General features: G+C 46.5%; 1 pseudogene; it reads left to right on the top strand.

Annotated features, from left to right (window-relative positions):
- Positions 1-1,320: 1,320 nt before the first annotated feature.
- Positions 1,321-17,553, top strand: LOC123428765 (annotated as a pseudogene).
- The last annotated feature ends 365 nt before the right edge of the window (positions 17,554-17,918 follow it).

The following is a 17,918-nucleotide window of genomic DNA, read 5'->3' as shown; positions in this document are numbered from 1 at the left end:
CAAATGGCTATAGCCCACCGCACGCACACGTCTAGCAACGCGCCAAACAAAACTCTATCGTTTATCTAAAAAAAGTCTATTGATCGATCTGATGCAAAGACGAACCGCCACGGCGGCACCTCCCTTCCCCTCATCCCATGTTTGGCTGATCCCTAGTTCGCATGCGAGCGGCGAGCGGCCAGGCGGCCAAGGTTGTTCCCGTCGTCTTTTTTTTTGAAATTGTTGTTGCTGTTGTGTGATCGAGGGTCACGCGTGCACAACACAGTCCATCCTTCCCTCCGTGCCTCCCTGCCTCCCTTTGGTTCTAAACTTCTGGTCCCTCCTACAACCCACAAATTCAACTACTAAAGGTATAATTGCTAATTACATGTACTAAACCTTCGATTTCTGAAACTGTGATCTCTCCTCTCACCTTATACCAACTCTTAGACCCTGTTTGGACACTCTCCTCTTCTCAAGTGCGTTCCCGGAGTGGATAGAGCGGATGGAGCGGCACCGAACTACATGGGCTCCATGGAGTCAAAATGGCGGAGTAGAACATAATGCACTTCATTTTTCACAGAGTGGCTAAAACTGAGCTCCAGCGACTCTGCGGAGTCGGAAATGCTGGAGCGGGTTGGGTGGAGTGGAGAGATTCCGAACGGGCACTTATAGTAGCAATTGATCTATATACTGCTCCGGATTGGGTTTCAAAGTGCAGTGATAAATGATACACGCAATAACCACTAATTATATGTATACTACTCTAGGACTGTAGCAATTCATGTTCTTTCCATCTGAAATCTGAATTCATTATAGTGAAAAATAATATCTGATTTTATGTATCACTTGTCGAGGGGTAGGGTTTTCTTCTTGCAGTCCAGCAGGCTGAAGCAACAAACTACAGACTAAAGAGGTACGAGATTAAGTAAGTTAGTTTGAGCACTCACTACTAGGGAAATGTTTATAGGTAGAACATCAGTAGTAGCATTGAAAAATATGCAGCATTGCTGCTAATTAGCAGTAGCGCTGGGTTTAGACAACACTACAAGTGATGCCTTAGCAGTAGCGCTGGAAATACAAGCCGCTCTACTACTAAGTGGGACCCAACGAGTTCACCGATGCTATCTGTAGTAGTAGCGCTTCCTAAAATACAGCGTTGCTGTAAAATCCGTAGCAGTAAGGGCGCTATTGCTAATTAGCCCTCGTGGACTTATCATCTTCCCTGCACACGCCCCTCACTCTCTCCCTCTCTCCTTCCTCACTCTCCCTCTCTTGCGCCGCCGCTGGTCCTCCTAACGCGACCCCGCACGACTCCCTGCTACCTCCGGCGACTCTCTTATGCCCGACGACCCCGACCCCGACCCACTCTGCTGCCCCGGCGACCTCGACCCCGACCTCTGCTTCTCCTCCTCTGGTGAGACATCGCGACGCCTCCTCCGCCCGTTTGCTTGCTAGGGTTTCGGTGGATTGCTAGGGTTCTTGCGAGGACATTGCTAGGGCTGCTTGCTAGGGTTCTTGCTAGGACATTGTTTGTGAAGTTGTTTGTGAAATTAGATAGTTAATAATAAATTGTTCTCGTATTTCTGAAATAGCAAAACTGAAATGAGTGAAAAATGAGTCAAAACTGAGATTGTTCGCGTATTTTTGAAATAGCAAAACTGAAATGAGTCAAAATTGAGATTGTTCGCGTACTTATGAAATGGCAAAACTGAAATGAGTAAAAAATGAGTCAAATCTGAAATTGTTTGCATATTTCTGAAATAGCAAAACTGAAATGAGTCAAAGCTGAAAAAGTTAATAAGAAAACCAAGGCAAAAATGAGTCAAAATAAGTTTGAGAAATTAAGCATTTTTGAAAAAGTAAAAATGAGTCAAAACCGAATCAGAAAAATTGTTTTCATGCCCAAATTCAAATGAGATGATTGTTTTCCAAATGAAAATTAGTATTAATTTGGCATGGAGTACTAATTTGGACATGTTTTATATAATGTTGTTTATGAGAAAAAAATGTTTGCATATTTCTAAGAAGATAACCAGAAAGTAAATCGTGGGACAGCCCAATGGCCCTAGGGTTGGCGCACCAGTCCTTAGTGGGCTGATGGGACAGCCCAAGAGGGCCTTGGGGCCAAGGAAAGAAAACCAAAGAAAAAAAAGAGAGGTGAGAAGGAAGAGAAGGACTCCACTTTTCAAACCTAATTGAAGTAGGATTGGAGTAGGACTCCTCCTCTCCCTTGGTCGGTGCACCCTTGAGGGCTTGGCCCCTCAAGGCAAGCCTCCTCCCCCTCCTGTTGGGTAACGTAGCATAAATTCAAAAAAATTCCTACGCATGTTCAGATCTTCCTATGGAGAGACCAGCAACGAGAGAGGGGTAAGAGCATCTTCGTACCTTTGAAGATCGATAAGCGGAAGCGTTGCTAGAACGCGGTTGATGGAGTCGTACTCGCAGCGATTCCGATCTAGTGCCGAACAACGGCACCTCCGCGTTCAACACACGTGCAGCCCGGTGACGTCTCCCGCACCTTGATCCAGCAAGGAGGAGGGAGAGGTTGGGGAAGAAGACCAGCAACACGACGGCGTGGTGTTGGTGGAGAGACGAGGTCTCCCGGCAGGGCTTCGCCAAGCGCCGGCAGAGAGGAGGAGGAAGAAGTGCAGGGCTGCGCCGAGGGAGAGGGAAAACTGTGTCCTCCAAAGGCCAAAAGTGCCCACTATATATAGGGGAAGGGGAGAGGGGGTGCCACCCCCAGGGTTCCCACCCTAGGGGGTGCGGCAGCCCTCCCAGATGGGGTTTGTGGCGGCCAGATGGGGAGGAGGGGGTGGCGCACCCCTCTGGTGGGCCTAAGGCCCACCTGAGTTAGGGTTCCCCCTCTTTTTCTTTCCCCCGCGCCATGGGCTGAGTGGGGAGGCGCACCAGCCCAACTAGGGGCTGGTTCCCACCCCCACTTAGCCCATCTTACCTCTTGGGGTCGCAGCCCCCCTTCGGTGGTCCCGGTGGTCCCGGTTCGTTACCGGTGATGCCCGAAACACTTCCGGTGTCCGAAACCATCCGTCCTATATATCAATCTTTACCTCCGGACCATTCCGGAGCTCCTCGTGACGTCCGGGATCTCATCCGGGACTCCGAACAACTTTCGGTAATCTCGTATAACAATTCCCTATGACCCTAGCGTCATCGAACCTTAAGTGTGTAGACCCTACGGGTTCGGGAGACAGGCAGACATGACCGAGACACCTCTCTGGCCAATAACCATCAGCGGGGTCTGGATACCCATGGTGGCTCCCACTAGCTCCACGATGATCTCATCGGATGAACCACGATGTCAAGGATTCAATCAATCCCGTATACGATTCCCTTTGTCTGTCGGTATAGAACTTGCCCGAGATTCGATCGTCGGTATACCTATACCTTGTTCAATCTCGTTACCGGTAAGTCTCTTTACTCGTTCCGTAGCACGTCATCGTGTGACTAACTCCTTAGTCATATTGAGCTCATGATGATGTTCTACCGAGTGGGCCCAGAGATACCTCTCCGTCACACGGAGTGACAAATCCCGATCTCGATTCGTGCCAACCCAACAGACACTTTCGGAGGTACCCGTAGTGCACCTTTATAGTCACCCAGTTGCGTTGTGACGTTTGATACACCCAAAGCACTCCTACGGTATCCGGGAGTTGCACAATCTCACGGTCGAAGGAAAAGATACTTGACATTAGAAAAGCATTAGCATACGAACAATACGATCTAGTGCTAGGCTTAGGATTGGGTCTTGTCCACCACATCATTCTCCCAATGATGTGATCCCGTTATCAATGACATCCAATGTCCATGATCAGGAAACCATGATCATCTATTGACTAACGAGCTAGCCAACTAGAGGCTTGCTAGGGACACATTGTGATCTATTCATTCACACATGTATTAGTGTTTCCTGTTAATACAATTATAGCATGAACGATAGACGATTATCATGAACAAGGAAATATGATAATAACCATTTTATTATTGCCTCTAGGGCATATTTCCAACAGTCTCCCACTTGCACTAGAGTCAATAATCTAGTTACATTGTGATGTATCGAACACCCATAGCATCATGGTGTTGATCATGTTTTGCTCGTGGAAGAGGTTTAGTCAACGGGTCTGCAATATTCAGATCCGTGTGTACTTTACAAATATCTATCACTCCACTCTGGGCATGATCCTGGATGGAGTTGTAGCGGCGCTTGATGTGCTTCGTTTTCCGGTGAAACCTGGGCTCTTTGGCTATGGCAATGGCTCCAGTGTTATCACAGAAGAGTGTCATAGGACCCGACGCGCTTGGAACCACTCCAAGGTCGGTGATGAGCTCCTTCATCCAAATTCCTTCATGAGCCGCTTCTGAAGCAGCTATGTACTCCGCTTCACATGTAGATGCTGCCACGACTTCTTGCTTGCTGCTGCACTAGCTCACTGCCCCACCATTCAACACATATACGTATCCGGTTTGTGACTTAGAGTCATCCGGATCTGTGTCGAAGCTAGCGTCGACGTAACCCTTTACGACGAGCTCTTCGTCACCTCCATAAATGAGAAACATTTCCTTAGTCCTTTTCAGGTACTTAAGGATATTCTTGACCGCTGTCCAGTGTTCCGCACCGGGATTACTTTGGTACCTCCCTACCAAGCTTATTGCAAGGTTTATATCAGGTCTGGTACACAGCATGGCATACATTAGAGAGCCCACGGCTGAAGCGTAGGGGACAGAACTCATCTTCTCTCTATCTGCTGCCGTGGTCGGCGACTGAGTCTTACTCAATCTCATACGTTGCAAAACTGGCAAGAACCCTTTCTTTGAGTTTTCCATATTGAACTTCTTCAATATCTTGTCAAGGTATGTACTTTGCGAAAGACCTATGAGGCGTCTCGATCTATCTCTATAGATCTTGATGCCTAATATGTATGCAGCTTCTCCAAGGTCCTTCATTGAAAAACTCTTGTTCAAATAGGCCTTTATGCTCTCCAACATCTCTATATCATTCCCCATCAATAATATGTCATCCACATATAGTACGAGGAAAGCTACAGAGCTCCCACTCACTTTCTTGTACAGACAGGCTTCTCCGTAAACCTGTATGAACCCAAACGCTTTAATCACCTCATTAAAGCGAATGTTCCAACTCCGAGATGCTTGCACCAGCCCATAGATGGAGCGCTGGAGCTTGCATACTTTGTTAGCACCCTTAGGGTCGACAAAACCTTCTGGTTGCATCATATACAACTCTTCCTTAAGGTTCCCGTTAAGGAACGCTGTTTTGACGTCCATTTGCCAAATTTCATAATCATAAAAGGCGGCAATTGCTAACATGATTCGGACTGATTTCAGCTTCGCTACGGGTGAGAAAGTCTCATCGTAGTCAACTCCTTGAATTTGTCGAAAACCCTTTGAGACAAGTCGAGCTTTGTAAACGGTTACATTACCGTTCGCATCAGTCTTCTTCTTGAAGATCCATTTATTTTCTATGGCTCGCCGGTCATCGGGCAAGTCCACCAAAGTCCATACTTTATTCTCATACATGGATCCTATCTCGGATTTCATGGCCTCAAGCCATTTGTTGGAATCCGGGCCCGCCATCGCTTCTTCATAGTTCGAAGGTTCACCGTTGTCTAACAACATGATTTCCATCACAGGGTTGCCGTACCATTCTGGTGCGGAGCGTACCCTTGTGGACCTTCGCGGTTCAGTAGTAAATTGATCCGAAGCTTCATGATCATCATCATTAACTTCCTCTTCAGTCGGTGTAGGCACCACAGGAACAACTTCTTGTGCTGCGCTACTTTCCTGTTCGAGAGGGGGTGTAATTACCTCATCAAGTTCTACCTTCCTCCCACTTACTTCTTTCGAGAGAAACTCTTTCTCTAGAAAGGATCCGTTCTTGGCAACAAAGGTTTTACCTTCGGATCTAAGATAGAAGGTATACCCAATAGTTTCCTTAGGGTATCCTATGAATACGCATTTCTCCGCTTTGGGTTCGAGCTTTTCTGGTTGAAGTTTCTTCACATAAGCATCGCAGCCCCAAACTTTAAGAAACGACAACTTAGGTTTCTTGCCAAACCACAGTTCATACGGTGTCGTCTCAACGGATTTAGACGGTGCCCTATTTAAAGTGAATGCTGCAGTTTCTAATGCATATCCCCAAAATGATAGCGGTAAGTCGGTGAGAGACATCATAGATCGTACCATATCTAATAAAGTGCGATTACGACGTTCAGACACTCCGTTGCGCTGCGGTGTGCCAGGCGGCGTCAGTTGTGAAACGATTCCACACTTCCTTAGGTGTGTGCCAAACTCGTGACTCAAATATTCTCCTCCACGATCAGATCGTAGACATTTAATCTTTCTGTCACGTTGATTCTCAACCTCACTCTGAAATTCCTTGAACTTTTCAAACGTCTCAGATTTGTGCTTCATCAAGTAGATATACCCATACCTACTCAAATCATCGGTGAGAGTGAGAACATAACGATAACCACCGCGAGCTTCAACGTTCATTGGACCACACACATCAGTATGTATTATTTCCAATAAGTCGGTGGCTCTCTCCATTATTCCTGAGAATGGAGTCTTAGTCATCTTGCCCATGAGGCACGGTTCGCATGTGTCAAATGATTCAAAGTCAAGAGACTCTAGCAGTCCATCAGTATGGAGCTTCTTCATGCGCTTAACGCCGATATGACCAAGGCGGCAGTGCCACAAGTATGTGGGACTATCGTTATCAACTTTGCATCTTTTGGTACTCACACTATGAATATGTGTAACATCACGATCGAGATTCATCAAGAATAAACCATTCACCAGCGGAGCATGACCATAAAACATATCACTCATATAAATAGAACAACCATTATTCTCTGACTTAAATGAGTAGCCGTCTCGCATTAAGCAAGACCCTGATACAATGTTCATGCTTAAGGCTGGTACTAAATAACAATTATTAAGGTTTAAAACTAATCCCGACGGTAGATGCAGAGGTAGCGTGCCGACGGCGATCACATCGACCTTTGAACCATTCCCGACGCGCATCGTCACCTCGTCCTTGGTCAGTCTCCGCTTATTCCGCAGTTCCTGCTTTGAGTTGCAAATGTGAGCAACAGCACCGGTATCAAATACCCATGAGCTACTACGAGCGCTGGTAAGGTACACATCAATAACATGTATATCACATATACCTTTAACGTTGCCGGCCTTCTTGTCCGCTAAGTATTTGGGGCAGTTCCGCTTCCAGTGACCTTTTCCCTTGCAGTAGAAGCACTCAGTCTCAGGCTTGGGTCCGTTCTTTTTCTTCTTCCCGGCATCTGGTTTACCGGGCGCGGCAACAGCTTTGCCGTCTTTCTTGAAGTTCTTCTTACTCCTGCCTTTCTTGAAACTAGTGGTCTTGTTGACCATCAACACTTGATGCTCCTTCTTGATTTCTACTTCTGCAGACTTGAGCATCGAGTACAACTCGGGAATGGTTTTCTCCATCCCTTGCATGTTGTAGTTAAGCACAAAGCCTTTGTAGCTTGGTGGGAGAGACTGGAGGATTCTGTCAATGATAGCATCATCCGGAAGTTCGACTCCAAGTGAAGTCAGACGACCGTGTAACCCAGACATTTTGAGTATGTGCTCACTGACAGAACTGTTCTCCTCCATCTTACATCTGAAGAACTTGTCGGAGACTTCATATCTCTCGACACGGGCATGAGCTTGAAAAACTAGCTTCAGCTCTTGGAACATCTCATATGCCCCGTGTTGCTCAAAACGTCTTTGGAGCCCCGTTTCTAAACTGTATAACATGCCACACCTGACCAGAGAGTAGTCATCACTCCGCGCTTGCCAGACGTTTAGAACGTCCTGGGCTGCTGCGGGAGCGGGAGGGTCACCTAGCGGCGCATTAAGGACATAAGCCTTTTTAGCTGCTTCAAGGATGAGCTTCAGGTTGCGAACCCAGTCCGCATAGTTGCTACCATCATCTTTCAGCTTGTTTTTCTCTAGGAATGCGTTGAAGTTGAGGTTGACGTTGGACATCTACAATATTTATAAAGACAACTTTTAGACTAAGTTCATGACAATTAAGTTCATTTAATCAAATTAAGTATGAACTCCCACTTAAATCGACACCCCTCTAGTCATCTAAGTGATACATGATCCATGTTGACTAACCCGTGTCCGATCATCACGTGAGACGGACTAGTCACCATGGTGAGCAACTTCATGCTGATCGTATTCAACCATACGACTCATGTTCGACCTTTCGGTCTCTTGTATTCGAGGTCATGTCTGTACATGCTAAGCTCGTCGAGTCAACCTAAGTGTTTCGCGTGTGTAAATCTGGCTTACACCCGTTGTATGCGAACGTTAGAATCTATCACACCCGATCATCACGTGGTGCTTCGAGACAACGAACCTTCGCAACGGTGCACACTTAGGGGAATACGTTCTCGAAATTTTAAGAGGGATCATCTTATTATGCTACCGTCGTTCTAAGCAATAAGATGTAAAACATGATAAACATCACAATGCAATCATATAGTGACATGATATGGCCATTATCATCTTTGCTCTTTCGATCTCCATCTTCAGGCATCGCATGATCATCATCGTCACCGGCGTGACACCATGATCTCCATCATCGTGTCTCCGTGAAGTCGTCATGCCAACTACTACTATCACTACTACTATGGCTAACCGTTAGCAATGAAGTAAAAGTAGCAAGCACATGGCGTTGCATCTCATACAATAAATTAAGACAACTCCTATGGCTCCTGCCGGTTGTCATACTCATCGACATGCAAGTCGTGAAACCTATTACAATAACATGATCATCTCATACATCATACATGCAACATCACAACTTTGGCCATATCACATCACATGTCAAACCCTGCAAAAACAAGTTAGACGTCCTCTAATTGTTGTTGCAAGTTTTACGTGGCTGATTTGGGTTTCTAGCAAGAACGCCTTCTTACCTACGTGACAGCCACAACGATGATATGCCAAAGCTATTTACCCTTCATAAGGACCCTTTTCATCAAATCCAATCCGACTAGAGTAGGAGAGACAGACACCCGCTAGCCACCTTTATGCACGATGTGCATGTCTGTCGGTGGAACCAGTCTCACGTAAGCGTACGTGTAAGGTCGGTCCGGGCCGCTTCATCCCACAATACCGCCGGAAAAGAATAAGACTAGTAACGGCAAGAAAATTGACAAACCATCGCCCACAACTTTTGTGTTCTACTCGTGCATAGAATCTACGCATAGAAAACCTGGCTCGGATGCCACTGTTGGGTAACGTAGCATAAATTCAAAAAATTTCCTACGCATGTTTAGATCTTCCTATGGAGAGACCAGCAACGAGAGAGGGGTAAGAGCATCTTCGTACCTTTGAAGATCGCTAAGCGGAAGCGTTGCTAGAACGCGGTTGATGGAGTCGTACTCGCAGCGATTCCGATCTAGTGCCGAACAACGGCACCTCCGCGTTCAACACACGTGCAGCCCGGTGACGTCTCCCGCACCTTGATCCAGCAAGGAGGAGGGAGAGGTTGGGGAAGAAGACCAGCAACACGACGGCGTGGTGTTGGTGGAGAGACGAGGTCTCCCGGCAGGGCTTCGCCAAGCGCCGGCAGAGAGGAGGAGGAAGAAGTGCAGGGCTGCGCTGAGGGAGAGGGAAAACTGTGTCCTCCAAAGGCCAAAAGTGCCCACTATATATAGGGGAAGGGGAGAGGGGGTGCCACCCCTAGGGTTCCCACCCTAGGGGGTGCGGCAGCCCTCCCAGATGGGGTTTGTGGCGGTCAGATGGGGAGGAGGGGGTGGCGCACCCCTCTGGTGGGCCTAAGGCCCACCTAAGTTAGGGTTCCCCCCCTCTTTTTCTTTCCCCCGCGCCATGGGCTGAGTGGGGAGGCGCACCAGCCCAACTAGGGGCTGGTTCCCACCCCCACTTAGCCCATCTTACCTCTTGGGTTCGCAGCCCCCCTTCGGTGGTCCCCCGGGACCACCTCCGGTGGTCCCGGTGGTCCCGATTCGTTACCGGTGATGCCCGAAACACTTCCGGTGTCCGAAACCATCCGTCCTATATATCAATCTTTACCTCCGGACCATTCCGGAGCTCCTCGTGACGTCCGGGATCTCATCCGGGACTCCGAACAACTTTCGGTAATCTCGTATAACAATTCCCTATGACCCTAGCGTCATCGAACCTTAAGTGTGTAGACCCTACGGGTTCGGGAGACAGGCAGACATGACCGAGACACCTCTCTGGCCAATAACCATCAGCGGGGTCTGGATACCCATGGTGGCTCCCACTAGCTCCACGATGATCTCATCGGATGAACCACGATGTCAAGGATTCAATCAATCCCGTATACGATTCCCTTTGTCTGTCGGTATAGAACTTGCCCGAGATTCGATCGTCGGTATACCTATACCTTGTTCAATCTCGTTACCGGTAAGTCTCTTTACTCGTTCCGTAGCACGTCATCGTGTGACTAACTCCTTAGTCATATTGAGCTCATGATGATGTTCTACCGAGTGGGCCCAGAGATACCTCTCCGTCACACGGAGTGACAAATCCCGATCTCGATTCGTGCCAACCCAACAGACACTTTCGGAGGTACCCGTAGTGCACCTTTATAGTCACCCAGTTGCGTTGTGACGTTTGATACACCCAAAGCACTCCTACAGTATCCGGGAGTTGCACAATCTCACGGTCGAAGGAAAAGATACTTGACATTAGAAAAGCATTAGCATACGAACAATACGATCTAGTGCTAGGCTTAGGATTGGGTCTTGTCCACCACATCATTCTCCCAATGATGTGATCCCGTTATCAATGACATCCAATGTCCATGATCAGGAAACCATGATCATCTATTGACTAACGAGCTAGCCAACTAGAGGCTTGCTAGGGACACATTGTGATCTATTCATTCACACATGTATTAGTGTTTCCTGTTAATACAATTATAGCATGAACGATAGACGATTATCATGAACAAGGAAATATGATAATAACCATTTTATTATTGCCTCTAGGGCATATTTCCAACACCTCCCTCTTATATATAGTGGTGATTTTAGGGCTGATTTGAGACAACTTTTGCCACGTGCAACTCAACCCTAGACCACGTAGTTTTACCTCTAGATCGGATTTCTGCGGAGCTCGGGCGGAGCCCTGCAGGAGTAGATCATCACCACCACCGGCGCGCCGTCACGCTACCGGAGAACTCATCTACTTCTCCGTCTTGCTTGCTGGATCAAGAAGGCCGAGATCATTGTCGATCTGTACGTGTGCTGAACGTGGAGGTGCCGTCCGTTCAGCACTAGATCGGAACGGATCGTGGGACGGATCGCGGGACGGTTCGTGGGGCGGATCAAGGGACGTGAGGACGTTCCACTACATCAACTATGCTTCTTAACGCTTCCTGTTGTGCGATCTACAATTGTACGTAGATCCAAATCTCCTCTCGTAGATGGACATCACCATGATAGGTCTTCGTGTGCGTAGGATTTTGTTTGTTTCCCATGCAACGTTCCCCAACATTCAACGCTTTGATGGCTCCTCCCCGGACTTGTCGTTTGGTTTGGGTGTAAGGTCGCCGTTGTTATCGGGCGTGTCTACCATGTAGACATCATAAGTGGACATTGCGGTCCATCGTCCTGTATTTGTAGGGATGGGGTCATCGGCCTCGTCGTCCATATCTTCCAACTCCTCGGAGGCGTAATCCAACGCGTCCATTAAATCCTTGACGGTGGCTACCAAGTGGGTGATGGGTGGGCCGTAAAAGTCCCCATATCCTGCCTGTGAGTCGAATTGTGAATAGGCCGGGCTCTGGCTGGCTGAGATGCGCAGCGACTAGATCTGGTCGAGCATCTCGTTTAACACCGAGGGATCGTCCTGATCGGTCGTTTGGTAGTCTTTGGAGTTGACATCCGCGGCCCACGCGAGGGAGGCATGTTCGGCCAAAGCCTTTGCTGTAGTCCGAGCATTGAGGCTGGATCCGAACTAGAAGGCGACTCTTCGACGAAGAGGGATCCGAGGCCATGGTTGGACACTGGACCCGAAGTTAAGGCTTCGGGGTTTTCGATCTCATTGGCCGAAGCCGGGATATTGACGAGGATCAGATCGCCTCGGGGGTCGGTTGAGAATTCAAGACTCGCGAACCTTATCTACTGATCAGGGGCAAAACCTCCGACCTGGCCAAGACGGCCAGTCAAGTCTGCACGCAACGCTGTCGAACGAGAAAACCTGTCCGGAGACGAAGATGTTCCCGTTGCTGATTCGATCGCTGACGATTAGGCGAGACATCGACCACTTGGTCGATCCAATAGTGGAACTCTCATTGAAAGCACATATGTGGGTGTCAAAACCGGCAGATCTCGGGTAGGGATTCCCGAACTGTGGACCTTGGATCGATGGGTTGCGGGAGAAGGGGGAGACAATATATACCCAGGTTTGGGCCGTCTTGATGAGGTAAAACCCTATGTCCTGCTTGATTATATTGATGTGGATCATGGTTACAGAGTTGATCTACCTCGAGACCGTATAGGCTAAAACCGTAGATGATTCAACCTCTCTATGTGGATGAGAACCTCCAGTTTATATAAACACCATGGTCCCTAGGGTTTACATGTTACCGACCATAGTCGGGGATAAATACGCCGAGCTAGTCCTTCTAATCTTGGAGTACACGCCATTCTTCGAAACATTCCTTTGTGAGTACGAGGCCGTCATATAGTCTGGTCTTCAATAACACGACCCACCGGGCCAACCCATAAGAGACCAACTGGCTGCGTGAGGACTGAGGACCCTTTAATCCCCGACTCCCTCACCCGCCTCCACTGCATGCGTACCACTTGTCGGAACCTGAGAGTTTTCTTTTTTTTCGTAGATTCGTATTTTTAAAATGCTTTATCTCCTAAATCGTGCGTTCAAATCTCGAACCGTTTTCAATGTTGGGTTTCTCGCGTCGAGATCTTCGAAACTAGATCCCATGTTGATAGGTTTTGACTAACTTTCTTTTTCACGAAAAAACCAAACCCAAAAAACCGTGCCTCTTGCGATAGGAAAAGAAACAAAAAAACATGTTTTTTTCACATTTTTCCTTAAGGCATGGCCGTGCCTCTCACAAAGGCAAAACCACGCCTCTAGCAGAAGCAAAACCATGGTTCTCGCAAAAAAACGCGTTTTTCCCTTTCCGAGCTCTCAAGAAGTCAAAACCATGCCTCTTACCAAAGCAAAACCGTGCCTCTTACAAAAAAGAAACAGAAAACATGTTTTCCCCCTTTCCGAAAAGCACGGTCGTGCCTCTCTGAGGCAAAACCATGCCTCTCACGGGAGCAAAACCGTGCCTCTCATGAAAGCAAAACCTTGCCTCTCGCAAAAAAAACACATTTTATTTTTTTGTTTCCAAAAGCACGACCACGCCTCTTGCGAAGGCAAAATTACGCCTCTCGCGAAAAAAAAACCGTGCCTCTAAAAAAACAGAAAATGAATTTTTCCACGCAAGTTTTTTTCTATCAAAAAGCTAAGAAAGATGGGTGAAAAACTAAAACACCAAAAAAACCCAGAAAAAACCAATCTAAACAGCCAAGAACGCGTGCGGAAAAATAAAAAAATAAAATCCAAAGGAAGCGCTCGTAGCGCGGCACGTGGTGGCCACTGAAAACGCGCCAAGTAACGGCGCGTGTGAATACTTGCTAGAAGGCTTTCAAAGAGCGCTCGCTAACTAGTTGCTCTCGCTTCTATGGGACGTTTTAACCGTCGGTTTTCTTTTTGGCGCCCACATGCCTTCGCCAGCACAATAAGTAATTGACGATTGGTTTGCTCGGTCCCATTAACCCTTGTCCGCTCAATCCTGTTGATCGGTTGCGGTTGACCTCTTGACTGATGAACCGTTGACTTTTGATGAAAAAATAAAAAAAATATGAATTACAAAACGATATGAATTTTTGAAAATCTAAGAAAATAAAAACATCAGATTGAATATTTTATTAAATTTTTAGAATACTTCACCAACTTTGATAAGAAGTTCATCCAATTGAAAAAACTTCAACAAATTTAAACCAATTTTCATTGAATTTGAAAAAAGTTCATTGGATTTTGAAAAATATCAAATTTGAAATAGTATATCGAATTTGAAAAAGTGTTCATCAAATTTGAAAAAAGAATTCATCAATTTTAGACAAAAATTCATAGATTTTTGTAAAAAAATCGAACATTTAAGAAAGAAATAGAAAAGAACGAGAAAAAAAACGTGTGGAATCAAACATCAAATTGGGAAAAAACCGGCAAAGGTATTAAAGAAAGTAAAAACAAGTTGCACTCAGCTAGCCTAGTGGTTTCTTTTGTTGCCTTCGAATGCAGGGATCTCTAGTTCGAATCCTTTCGCAAGCAACTCTTTTGAGATTTAAAATAGAAAGAAAACTTCTACATGGGCCAGCCTAGCGTCTTGTTAAAACGAGATATTAACTCTGAAATCACTAATTTTATTCTTTTCAGAAACCAGTTCCACCTCTTGAGTTTGTAATCTTTTGAGATTTAAAATAGAAAAAAAACTTCTACATGGGCCAGCCTAGCGTCTTGTTAAAACGAGATATTAACTCTGAAATCACTAATTTTATTCTTTTCAGAAACCAGTTCCACCTCTTGAGTTTGTAACAAATAGCATATTGCATGTGTGCTATTTGTCCCAATTCGATAGTTTTTGCTTTTTTCGTAGATCGATATTTAAAAAATGTTTTATCTCTTAAACCGTATGTTCAAGTGTCAAATGTTTTTATCATTGGCTTTTTCTCGCGTCGAAATCTTTAAAACTAGATCCCATGTTGATAACTTTTAAGAATTTTTTTGCAGAAAAAAACGGACGAGAAAAACTGTGACTCTTGCAGAAGCAAACATGTTCCTCTCGTGGAAGCAAAATCGTGTCTTTCATGAAAAAAATAAGACACATTTTTTTGGTTTTGGGAGACACGGTCGTGCCTCTCACGAAAGCAAATCCATATCTTTCATGAAAGCAAAAAATAAAAACAAGTTTTTTTTTCGTTTCTGAGAGGCACGGTCATGCCTCTCATGAAATCAAAGCCATGTCTCTCGCGAAAGCAAAACTGTATCTTTCATGAAAGAAGAAAAAACAAAAAAACACATTTTTTCCATCTTCCGTACCTCGCGCAAAAGAAAATCCGTGCCTTTCGCGAAAGCAAAACCTTACCACTCATGGAAGGAAAAAAACACATTGTTTTTTTCGTTTTCGAAAGGGGACGAACGTGCCTTTCGTGAAAGCAAATATGTACCTCTAGTGTAAGACACATCGTGCTTTTCTGAAAAAAAAATATATAATTTTTGCGCATTTCTTTTTAAATTTTTTATCCAAAAGCTAAAAAGATCGATAAAAAACCAGAACCTCGAAACCCCCAAAAAATACATGTCCAAAAAGACAAAAACGCGTGACAAAAAATCTCTCCCTAATAATAAAGCAAATAAGGTTTTTGGTCGTCCGTCATGGCATTTTTGCGAAAAAGTTCCTTCGTTTTCGAGCATTCAACCCGCAGTCCCTGATTAAGTGGAAAAACGTTTTAGATTTGCAAGAAAGCCCCTCGCCCCCGGATTGGATCCGCCCCACCGCCGCCAGGGCCGCCGCGCGCCTCCCCCGGCCTCCTCCACCCCCCTGCCCCTCCTCTCCACCGACCGGCTCCTCCTAGCACCCGGCCACAGCCCCGCCGGCCCTCGACCGAGGCTTCCGCCACCTGCTCGCGCAGCGCGCCACCGCCACCTCCGGCTACGACTCGTCCCTCCTCCGCGGGGTCTCCTACAAGGTGGAGGACAGCGACGCCGACAGCCCCGTCCGCGTCGTTCAGCGCCGACGAGCCCTCCGTGCTCCGCGGCTTCAACGAGACCCTCAACTTCGAGCCCGTCGCCTCGTGCAACGGCCTCGTCGTGCTCCGCCGCCTCCGCTCCCACCCCTCTTCGGCCAGTCCATCGAGGAGGGGCCCCTCGGGAGCGTCCTTCGCGTCTACCACTCCTTCACCGGCGCCATCTCCGTCCTCCCACCTGTCTCCATCCGCGACTACCGCAAGCACGCGCTCCTCTCCGTCGAAGACAACGGACGCGCCTTCGAGCTCCTCGTCGCCGACGAGCGCCTCCGCTTCCAGATTTACTCCTCCAGGGAGGGCCGCTAGGGCCCCGTCCGCGCCGCGCTCCCCCGCCGCCAGTCCAGGCCGTTCCACGACTCCTACCCCTTGGTCATCGGCCGCACCGTCCACTGGTTGTGCAACCCGGAGCCGCTGCCGCCGTTGAGGTACCTGTCTGGACTCGATAGATAAAAATAAGACACCCATGATAGATACAGATAAAAATAAAACACCAAGGATAGATGCATTTTCATCTACAGTTTACATATAAATTAAGTGAGCCTAACGTTATATTTCCCGCTTCTTGAGTATCATTTTAAGGCCATTTTTCATCTGTAGTGTACAAGACAGCTTGGGCTGGATGGTCTGCCCTTCCACCAGCTCCATATCGAAGTTCCAAACTACTGCGGCCACCACAGTTGCGAGCTGCACAAGAGCGATTTCCTGTAGTCCAGTTGGCACCCTTACCATGCCTCTTATTCATGTAGCTGGTAACACCGCCGCATTACTACATGAATTGACCCTTTTGTGTATTGTTGTTGTTGTGTGACTACCATGAGCATTCTTGGCTTCTCTGATTTTAATTTTATGGGTTGCAACTTCTTTTTTTTCGAGAAAGCGGTGGTACCAAGCACTTAGGAGTGTAGTTTGCAATAGATTGCAACTTTTGCAATTTATAAATTATTGAGAGTGATAACCCAATTTTCTTTCTTCCTAATTTTTCATTACACATGTGCAACTTCTAAAATTGTGTTCACAAATGGCTCTCAAGATCCATGGCGTCATGCCTCCAAACAGAAATCATCGGAAGACAGTGAGTCTCTAAATTTCTACTGCATTCTGGCTATTTCATGGCTCAATAGCCTTGCTCTTTAGAGCATTTACTATACACCCCTTGAATGATTTCCTCGCGCTTTGGTGTTTGTACTAACGGTGGTAATACAACATGTACAGTGCCATCATACATAATCAAATGTAGCAACTGCGGACATGGCACTGATTTGAGAGGATGTCCCAGCTTCCTTTCAGGATTGAAGGTGGATTGCAAAACTCGGTTTCCTGCAAAGTTTATTATGAAAATATAGAGTACAACATAACTCTTCTCAAAATTAGTTGTAGTGCCCTCATTTTCTTGAGGACCAAAATAGTACTCCCTCCGATCCACAATTAAGATGGATCAGAGGAAGTAATTGATTATTATTTTTTCCTACAATGTAGTAGCTTATCTGAAACCTTTGACTCATCTTCCAATTCAGGGAAAGTTCTGACATATTGCACATTATTTTGGTTAGGTGACTCTTCAAACTTCACGTCCCTGAAACCGTATATCGTCGCCGTGGACGCCGACACCATGGAGGCCTCCGTGATTGATCTGCCGCGGGGCTGCACTAGCAGCTGCTTTAGCTCTAAGCTGCCGTGCTCTTTGGTCTAACCTTGTAATATTCCTACTCAATTGTCATGCTCTCTCTGCCTGTAGGGATGCTGTCATGCCACGCTGATGGATGTTTTGATGGTCACTCAGTCTTCTTCTCCAACTCATGATGCTGATAGTAGTACCATATAAAGCCATGTTGTTCTCTAGCTTGCCATCTTATATCCAAGTTTGTAACAATTTCGTCACATATTAATATGAAGTGACATTTTTGTACTATGTAAGATTGAAGGATCAAATGTGCTCATCTTTAAATATGTGTCAGATAGATGCTGATCCCACTCTTTTCATATTAAATGTTGCAGCTATATGCATGGTGTATTTCCTCTCCCAAATGAGACAGACTCTGCAAACTTTTACAAGAT

Source organism: Hordeum vulgare, chromosome 2H (genome assembly GCF_904849725.1).
Source record: "Hordeum vulgare subsp. vulgare chromosome 2H, MorexV3_pseudomolecules_assembly, whole genome shotgun sequence".
In the NCBI taxonomy this organism is placed as follows: domain Eukaryota; kingdom Viridiplantae; phylum Streptophyta; class Magnoliopsida; order Poales; family Poaceae; genus Hordeum; species Hordeum vulgare.
Note: the sequence above shows the minus strand (reverse complement) of the source record. Positions and strands in the feature narration are given on the sequence as shown.